The sequence below is a fragment of the Hirundo rustica genome, chromosome 3 (assembly GCF_015227805.2).
Source record: "Hirundo rustica isolate bHirRus1 chromosome 3, bHirRus1.pri.v3, whole genome shotgun sequence".
NCBI classification, from domain to species: Eukaryota; Metazoa; Chordata; class Aves; order Passeriformes; family Hirundinidae; genus Hirundo; species Hirundo rustica.
In genome coordinates, this window is record NC_053452.1 from 17194327 (window position 1) to 17204650 (window position 10324).

Here is a 10324-nt window from a genome sequence, read left to right on the forward strand (position 1 = left end):
TTAATCTGGCGAAGTTTACATTGGAGTCATCTGTGTCTTGTCTGAGAAGAGGAAAGAAAAAGGTCTTCTTGTTGCTTGAACCAGAGAAGTCAGTCTTGAAATCAGTCCACCAGCCCTAGTGAGGTGATCAACATTGCAGAGAGAAATCATCAGCCCAGCTTCCTCAGGGCTGACCTTCTCCCTTGTACCCCAGGGTTCAGGGAGCACTTCTCGCAGTGTTCAACACCAGCTGCCCCTTCTTCCACCACACTGGGCTGCAATCTTTTTCTTGAACAACTCATCAGTGACTTGTTTCAGATCCTCCTTTCCAGCTGTCTTTATCTAGGACTTCTCCCTCTCTTTTGTTATGTTTTATCTGTCAGAGCTGGTCCCATGTCACCTCTGAATAACTCACCTGACAGCTTGAAGTCATCTGTAATTTCATCTGCCTGGTGGTCAAAAAACAGTTGTGATCCCTCCAGTGTTTTTGGGGCCAGAACTGACTACTGCACCTGCCTGGCAAGATTTTCCTCTCTAAAACCTTTCCATAATCTACAGTGCTTGAGGCACTGGCAGCTGATGTTGGTTTTTGCAAAGGAGCAGTGGTTCCTGGTGAGTGTGGAGCGGGGCAGTGACTGATGGCCACAGTGCCATTAAAGGTCACTGATGGCCACAGTGCTTATTTTCCATAGTGGGGCACAGACTGTGTTCAGCACTGTCCCTTTCCTCTTGCTGCAGTGTGGTTGTTGGTGTTGGTTTTTGCTGACCTGTGGGCTCGATATTGAGGCCTGATTAACAATGGGCCTGCTTTCCTTTTCTTCTCCTCAAAGCCTTTTCTTCTCTTCCCATTTCTGAGGAGCTCAACACCGCAGGATCGTAGAATCATAGAATGGTTTGGGTTGGAAATGCCCCTAAAGAACCCAAGCCAAATCTAGACAGTGACACCAAGCTGAGGTTACCTACAGGAGCTCCTGCTTGCTCATCCTTCCTGGGTAAGTGAGGCATCCTGTGGCATTCCCGTTGTCTTTAACATTGTCACCATATTATTTTTGGTGCTATTCACCATGAGCATCATGCACAGTAGTAGTCATACGATTGCTGTGAGAGCCTGGGAAGCAGCATGTGCTGTCAGTGATACACCAGCACCTCTCTCCCTTCCCAGGTGAGGCATTTAGGTATTCACCCTCCCTTACAAGCTTCCCCTGGCTGCTGCCATTCCCTGGCAGTGGTGAGAGTAGAGGGATGCTGCCACCTCCCCCAGAGTGGGTTGCCCCATCTGTATGCTGTGCGTGGCTGTCACAGATATCAGACACGGCATCATCTGAGAAACGCCAGAGGAAAATGCTGAACCACGAAGTATTAAGAGGAAAAGGTTAAAGACCTCTCCCGGCAGCCCTGCGCGCCTTGCCCGAGCGAGGGGCTCTGAGAGCAGCACCCCCGCCCACCGCGCCGCCGAGCTCCCGCTTGATCCCACAGTTTTCTGTCCCAGAATGGGCGCAGGGAGGACTGGCTGCGCTCCTCGGAACTGTGCCCTGAATGATGATGAAGTGACATCGTCATGGCAACACGTGCAGATTTCCTGGTCGCGTAGCAACCTGATGCAGGCTGATGTAAGCTGTGCGCTGGCTTCCTCTGCTGGCTGCGCTCCTCCGATGTGTCTGAGAGATTTGTGGCGGCTTTAGCTGAGATTTTTCATGGGTTGGACGTGCCATGACATCAGAAGGATGAGGATGTTGTTTTGTGTGTGCACAGAGGGGAAGGGATCGAGATTATCTCTTCTGAGAGCCCTCATCCCGAGCGCTGTCTTGCTTGGGGGCACTAATGTGCACAGATTGTTTTTAGAGGCTTGATAGTACTTAATCTTGTACTTACTGTAACTGCTTTGTGTGATACAGACTTGAGGAGACACAAAGGTGCCTTTAAGTGATTTTGTCTCAAGTCATCCCTCTTGATTTTTGCATTAATCTTGTCAAAGGTACAGCATTTTGGGGCATGAAGCAGCTGTAAACAAGTCTGATTTTTTCACAGCATGACAGCGCATCAGAGCTGTAAGGGAAAGCTGTAGGCCTGATTTTTGTGCAGACCAGGTACCTGCAGAGCTGACTGACCCATCAGCTGTTTCATGGGTCATCTGCGGTACAGCAAGACGAAATCTTTGTTCACAGTCACACTAAATCTCTGCACACAACGTGAAATGGCAAAAAGCCTGCAACATCCTTCTGGCTTAAGGGTGTGTTTCTTTATATGGAGCAGAAAAATATCTTTACAGCAATGGGTGTGGCTTCAGTCTCTGCTGATGGCCAGATCAGGATCTACAGGTGCCAGAGGCGTCTGCTAAATGAGTCTTAGTTCAGTGACAGTGAGGACCCAGGTAAGATGCAAGAGGTAGCTCATTAGAAGCTCATGTTGCATCAGTCTTCTCCTCACTTTGGAAAATCTGGTCCTCAGCCTCGGGAAGCAAATTAGCACTTTGATAGCCAGCGGCCTCAGTGGAAGGTGTTAATTCAATTAGCACAAAGTGCTTGGACTTTTGGACAGCTCTGCTCTGCTCTGCTGCAGATCACGGAGAGGCAGTTCCTGTGAGCCACAGCACAAAGCAACCAGGGAAATCTGCTTGGAGAGGAGTGTCCAAGGGCCCTACTCCAGTCAGCACATCTGCAAATTAGGCAGAACAGGCCTTGTAGGAAAAGCAGATCTCCTCAGACTCCTCCATTTTCCTGGTGAGGGTGAGAAAGAATCCCTGGCTGAAATGGGGAGCTTTGCCTCTGGCATCTCCTCTAAGGTTATGGTGGGTTCTCAGTCATGTGGATCCCTGTGATGAGCATCAGCTGGAATCTCATTTGGGAATAAAGAGCAACAGTACAAAGTAGGGGAACCTGAATTACAGCTGGGGAATTGACATCGTTCAGCAAGTCCTTCCAGGTCTACTGGACCATCCATTTCTGCCTGCTTAGCCCTTTGTTTGTCCTACATAGATCAATGCAAATGATGAACTGCTTCTGGTGATGCTCCATATAGCCCAAGGAGAGAAGCATTGAGAGCCAGCCTGGAAGAGGGAAGGGGCAGCAAGCCTTTAATGGGCCAGAATCTGCATTACCAGGGTAACAGAGAGGGAGAGGGCAGTCCTGGGGGAGGCCAGGACCACCTCAGTCAGCCACTCACCCTTGCTGAGAGAAGGATGGAGATAAGGATTTCCTGCTTATGGACTCGTGCTTGTATCTCCTTGTTCTCTACGGGATAAGAAGAGTGGGCACTCGGCAAATTATGCCATCCATGCCATCATTCATGAGTAAACAATGCCCTCAATGGTTTGGGAGAGGTGGAGTATAAAGGGAAAACGTCCCCTGGCTCTGCTAGGAAATCCTTGCATGTCCCAATTATTCCAAAATCTAAGAAGGACCAATCATGATAAATAAATAAGTAAATAACATAATAAATAAAAATTTAAAAATATTGCTGTCAGGGTTCATCAATATGGCACTGCCAGTTCTGCAGTGAAGTGTTTCAAAACAGCCAGAAGAGATTTGTTTCCCAGGTTTCTCATCATCAGGCTCAGGAGATGCAGACGAAGAAATCTGTAAGGAGATTGAGCAGAAGGCTTTAATCATCCCAAAGACAGATGGAATGGCTGTGTAGATCACTTCTCAAACATGCAGGGTGTTTTTAGAGACGGCAGTCTCCAAACAGCTCTTCCACATGATCAATGGTAATAAAAAGGAATCAGTCACTGTTTGGCTTCAGGCTTTTCACTCAAAACCATGTTTTATACTGTTTGCTCACAGAAGGGAAAAAAAAAAAACAAAAACAAAAAAGCTTCAGCAAAGACTATTTATTTGCCAGTAAATTGTACAGAAACTGAAAAATGAGCATACTAAATTGGAGGTGCTTTTCCCCAGGTCACTCGGATGTGAGCTCCCAGGGGCTGAGGCCAGACAGGCAGCCCCAGTGGTCAAAGAGTTAACCTTACCTTGAAGCAGCCCCTTCTGGAATCTGGGGGTTTTTTATATTTTTCAGGGATTATCATCAGACAGAGATTTCCTGCTGTGAAGCCTGTGTTTCAGGAGCAAAAATCAGAAGAACCTTTCTAGATGCCTGCTTGTCAGGTGCTGTGGAAGTGCCAAACTAAACAAAATTACTGTTGTCTTTTAAGACATGTGCCTAGGAGAGGCTGTGGCAGGCTTTTAGAAAGCCTCTTCAGTGTCATAGACCTTGATAGCACAGTTCTTCCTCCTCTTGTCCCTTACTCATCACCTCTCTTTCAAAAAACTCATAGATGGAGAGTCTCTTTCCCACTTTTAAAAAAAAATTTGTTCTCCTTTCCTTTTGGATATTGGGCACACTGTATTTATTATTTCTTTCCCATCCTGTCCTGTCCCATTGGTCAAGTAATTTCTTTGAAGGGATACACCTGGAGCAGTACCTCCAGCTTCACTCACACAGCTGCCCCAGGCCTGAGGTTGTATGGATCAGGTCAGGATACTTGGATTATTCACATTGGGAGCATTTTCTCCCCACTGCAACATTTCTGGCTGAAAACTGACTTTTTTTGTTGCTAAAGAGGTGGCATTTCTGTGAGAAAAGAAGCATTTTCATTAAATATCTCAAACACCTGGATGCAATGTGGTAGAGGACATGATAGATCTGTTATCCCCTGGGAAGTTGTACCGATGCTTATGAACCCCTTTGAGGTGCCTGAATGGCACCTCTCTGGCCAAACCTGCATCCATCTGGCAGTGGGAGGTCTACCCCTGCCGTCTTCCTTGCTTCCATGCAGCCTTGGCCACCAGCAGGTCTCCAGCCTGAGGCCGCCAGGAAGGGTTTGGGTCCTGCCAGTCCCCCTTGACTTCTCCGCTGCCTCCCACCATGGGCCTGCTACAACCACAGTGTTTGGGGAACACCTGTGGTGAGAGCAGGGATGAAGGCCGGTTTTACCATCAGGGGGAAGAGCTTGTCCTCTGTCTTAACAGTGCCGAGGTAGCGCAGGCATTGCCCCAGCGAGGGCTGGAAACATGAACTGGTTTGCAAACAGGTTTGATGCCGGCCACCAGTATAGGGCCAGTCCTTGCAGGCTACAAGCACAAAAACTCTGTATGAGTCTTGGAGAATTTTAGTATTTTTAATATTCTGCAAACACAAAGGACTCCTTAGGTGGGCAAATACCACCTCATCCTCAGGCTTCTTACCAGGCATAAAACCTGCCCTGGGGGATGTATCACAAAAACCGCTGGAAACCGAGAGGAGGTGAGAAAACTTGACTTGTTCACAGCCCCCCTTCTGCTGGCTGTTGTGTTTGGGTGAATGGTTTATTATCTTCTGCCTAATTGCTTTGCTTCCCAGCCCATTCACAGAAAATCTGGGATCAGCACCAGTCTGCCTCCCTCCCGGGAGTGGAAATAACAGTGCTGGCAGATGACATTTGCAGGGGGTTTTTTGAGGGAGGGAAAAAATGGTTCCTTTTATTTTTTGTTTATGAAAGCCTGAGAAAAGTCTCTCTGTTTGCAGATTGATCTGTTTGCTTTAGTTTTGTCCCATTTGATTGATTTCCTGGAAATCAGACACAACTAGCTTTGTGGAGGAGACTTCTTCCATCCTCTCGTCATCAAGCTTGTTCAAGAAAAGAGGGAACGCGACCTGGGATAATGGCAGGCAGAGGCTGTTCTTACCCCTGCACTGACAAGCCACCAGCCCCCATCATCTGTGCTGGACACAGCATTGCCCATGGGGGTGACTACAGCTCCTTGGATGAACTTCTTCCTATTTCCCTCTTGGGAAGGGCAGCACATCCTAGAGACAGCCCGGCAGATGTTGTCTGACTCCTTCACAACAGTGGCTGGGCCTCTTTCCAGCTATCTCACAGTTTGGGGTTGTAGAAGACATTTGAATTTTTTTTTTTTTTTTCTCATAAATACAACATGGGGATTATTCTGGCACTTGGAAGGGACACACTGCCATTGCTATTGCTGTTTATTATTGATACTGGTATTGCTGCTCGAACAACTCCAGGGATGGGGCATCCACAGCTTCTGTGGGTAGCCTGTTGCAGTGCTTCACCTTCCTCAGAGTGAAGAATTTCTTCCTAATATCTAACCTAAACCTACCCTCTTCCAGCTGAAAGGCATTCCTCCTTGTCCTGTGGCTACACAGCCTTGTAAAAAAATCCCTCTCCAGTTTTCTTGTAGGGCTTCTTGGCAACTTGTTTCTGGATCTTCCCAGCCCTGCCTCCCTGTCTTGGGAGACCCTGGGCTGCAAAAGGCATCTCTGTCCTGGGCCTTTCAGGGCAGGGGAGGGTAGCAAAAATGTTGTCCTAATCTGCTCGGCCTAAGGTCTGGCTGCAGAGCTGGATTCAAGGCTCAGGAGCTGTTTCTATCTGTCCTAGAAGAGAAGGATAGGGCAGGTTTCAGTTATTGCTGATAATGTAAAGCAGGATTTCTGCTTTGCACCCAAGCCTGGATCTTCCTTCTCCTTGCCCTGGAGCAGCCATGGGTGTGCAGCCACTCACCTCTGCATTTGGGTTTTTTTTTGCTGAGCAATCCTGTGTTTCACCAGAAGGCTGAGATTTTCAGCCCTACAAGTGAAACACAAGCAGGGGTAACCACAGGATGGGAGCCTTGTTCAGAGGAGGCCCCAGGTGTTTCCTGTGCTGCTCTCCCCATGGAATGTTGGTGTGAGCTGGGGCTGGCACCAGCTGTGGGGCAGAGTGGGTCACAGGGCCCCTCCAGCCCCTCGGAGCTGGCTCCTGTCGAGGAGCAAACCAAGGACAAGCACTGCTGAAGCCATTGAAGCACAGTAGGTCCATGGGAGCTGCAGCCTCCAGGTAAAACACAGCTGGGGCTGGGAAAACAGGAGGTGATGGAAACAGCTAAAGGCACTTGGCAGCATTTTGACTCCCAGCAGAAACATTCTGTAATGTTCACAGTGAAAGAGAAAGAAATTATGCAGAAATAGGGACCTTAAGGAAATGGTCTGGGCTGCTGCTGAGCAGTGAGTCTGTCATGGGGAATGACTGCCCGTGCCTGTGGCTTTCTGGACAGGTATTGCTGTACTGGCTCCTGAGGATGGCCTGGGATGGGTGTTGGCAAGATCTCCAGGCATTCCTTACTGTTGGAAAGACCTGCTCGCCATCCAGCATTTCATTACTGTTGGAAAGACTATCCATTAATTCAACCCGACCATTTCTCCCTTCTTTAACCCATACAGCCCTGGTTCAATCCATTTTTCCTCTCAGGTCATTTTGTGAACACCAGTGGTGGTTGTCACTGTGGTTGCTGGCTGCTGTCCCATGGACACCCCTCTGTCCTCTTGAGTCAGGGGCTTGCTCTGAGGTGGCTTTGTGGCAGCTGTCAAGGCTGCACCACACTGGAGGGGAGAAGACAAAGCAAGAAAAAGAAATAAAAGCCGAAAAGCAAGAGTGAGGACAAGTGGTAGCAATTTGCCTCCCAAGTTGCTCATTCCAAGCATGCTTGAACACTGCCTTTGCATAACGTGTAGGGCTATATTTGTCCGTGAGACAGAAAGGGAGAGAGAGAGAAAATATTTTTCCATTGAGGTCATTCTTGCTCACTTTTTCCTCTAAGAAAATCAATGTCCTCTCCAGTCCTTTCCATTCCCTTGCCCTCCACCCTGCAGACTCACCCTCCTGAGCAGTGGTGTGCTGGATTCCTCTTGCTAATGGTGGTCAGGCCCTTTGGCCCTCTAAATCTCACACCTCCTTGGAATTTCTTCTGGCTCTTCCCCTGGCAAGCATCTTCTCCCCCTCCTCCATTTCAATCTCCCTGTTCCAAATCTCCCTGCTCTTCTACCTTCCTTCCCCTTCAAACTGGAATGGGGAATGGAAAGCCCTTTCCTGGAGCTGGTTCCCAAGGGTTCCAGACCAGCTGCAAAGGAGAAGTCATGGTGGGAATGATGGGTGATGGTGCCTCTGGAGGGCTTCCAGCACCTCAGGGCAGGTGCTGCTCTAGGCTGGGTGACTGCCTGTAGGAGCTAGGACAGCTTCCAGGTGATTTCAGAAGGTGCATTTCCCAAAGGTGCTCATCAGCTTGTCTGAAGGCCACCAGAAAGCCATGAGCAGTTTCTTGATCTAAAACAGAAACTTGAAATACATTTATTTCAAGCAGATCCTTGTTCCTGATCCTGGGATATGCCCTCTTCCCTTGCTCAGGGGGATGTTCAGCTCAAGGAATGCAAGATTTTCTCTAACAAATCAATGTCCTTGAAACATTTAACGTCTTTTTAGCATAGCCGGGGAAACTTTTCCTGTGAGAGGCAAAAATTATCACAAAATTGTGATTAAACTTGATTTCCTTTTTAGTTTTAAATTAACCTGACAGCTGGAGGATTTTGTATCACCCAAGGAAAGCTATATGGTAATATTGACATTTCTTATTCCCTAGGTGCTAAACCTTCAAAAATGCAAAGCTGCAGCTGTGCAATTCAAAAAGAGGTGCAGCACATTTTCCTGCCACTGTTAGCTCAGTGTGACTTCTTCTGGAGCAAAGAGATGCCACTGCTTCCCTCTGCAATCCTTGGGGGCCCAGAGGCAGAGGACAAGCAGCAGCAGGGAATTCTCCAGGCTAGGGTCTCTCCCTGCCTTCTTCCCCTGGGCAGTGGAGACACCTCTGACCTGGGACTGGCACAGTCTGGTACCTCAGCAGAGCACAGTGAGAAACTTCCTTTAGAATTTTACAGTTTGGATTTGGAAACAGGTGCTAGATAGGAAAGTAGTCTGGTCCAGCATAGACCAGAGTTAATGTGAGGGTGTGGTGTGCCTTGTAGAGGACCCACACTCCCAAGAACTGAAGTCCAGCCCTCACTGTCTGGCACTCACATGCAGTTCCTCCCTCCCACTTTCACAGATGCTGATGCGCCCCTTCCTGCAGAGACAAGGAGCTGGACTTTGACCTCCTGATTCAGTGCCAGAAAAGAGGGTTCAGTGTTTGGTTACCAATGCCTGTTGGCTAAAACCCTGGGGAGCTGGGCACTGTGCTTCCATTGAGATGTCTTCCCTAAAACTGTCATCCCAGCTTTCATGTGTTCAAAGTCTCTCCTGTTTATTATCTGTTTCCCTTAACCTCTCTGCTGTAGTGCTTCATTTCCAGGGAAGATCAATAAATGAGTTAAGCTAACTGGGTCTCAGAGCATCTATAACTGTGGCTCTTCCACTGCCTTGCTCTTTGGAGGATTTTCATTATGCTGCTCAAAAACACTCCGGCGTGTTTCAGGTTGTTAGACCTTCTTCACTGACTGATATTTTTCTGTGCTTTGTTTTTTTTTTCCCCTAAACAAAATTCATGATCCAGCTCAAGTGCTGGAGGGCTGCTTACTGTAATACTTCTAACAAAATTTATGCTGAGATCCCTTCTCCCATGTCATCTAGTTCCTCTGGTTTTCCAGGAAAAAACAAAACAAAACAAAATCCCACAAAAATATCTCTGAAGCCAAACACAGTGTACCAGCAGCCAAAGCCCCATCCCTGCAGGTTATTGTTCTTGCGAGCAAGTTCACATCAAGCTTTCTGGTGTGTTTGCTCTTGGACTGATGGGGCAGCAGATAGAGAGGGAGATCAGCAGCAGATCCCTTCAGGGTGGAAGAAACAGTCCCTGTGGGAGGCACAGAGCAGGGGACACTGCACTGATCTTCGCTCAACATCATCACAATCCAAGGAAAACTGCACGGTCAAGGGCCGTGTGCTCTTGTGCAAGAAGTCTTTGGGGTTAGTCCAGGAACAGATGAGAGACCTCCCAGGAAAAAAGAACCCCCTGAGGAACTTTTCTGGGCTGACTTCCCTGCCTGAAGCACTGCTAATCTGGGAGTGGGATGCCCACCAGCCTGGAGCAGCCACTCAGCTCACACAGCTGAGCATCCCTGGGCCCTGCATGTGGGGCAGAGGCAGGAGGCTGTCACACATGAGGGCAGGGCAAGAGGCAGAGATTCCCAAGCCACAGCTGGGCTTCACAGCTGCAAAATCTTCCTGCTGAAAGTGATGAAGCCAAATGGCTCTATCTTTTCCTGGAGCAGCAAACTCCTGGAGGTGGGTCCTGTCAGTGTGACAGTGGCTCTGCTGTGATGGAGCAGAACAGAACAACCCAGGTCACAACCATCACCAGGCCTTGCCTCTTCTCCTGTTGGTCTACCTCACCCTGTGAGGTCAGTCTGAACAGTGGAGAAAGCCCTTTGCTCAGCCTTTTTCTGAAGAACAGATGACTGTGGCACACAGCAGCTCCACAAAATTACTTGGGATGGGAGTCACTGTCATGTGGAAGCAAAGCTCAGCCCAATGCGGGCTGGAGGCAACTACTGCCCAGGACATGCCATGCCATGTTCTTTCACCCCTGGACACGTGCATGGA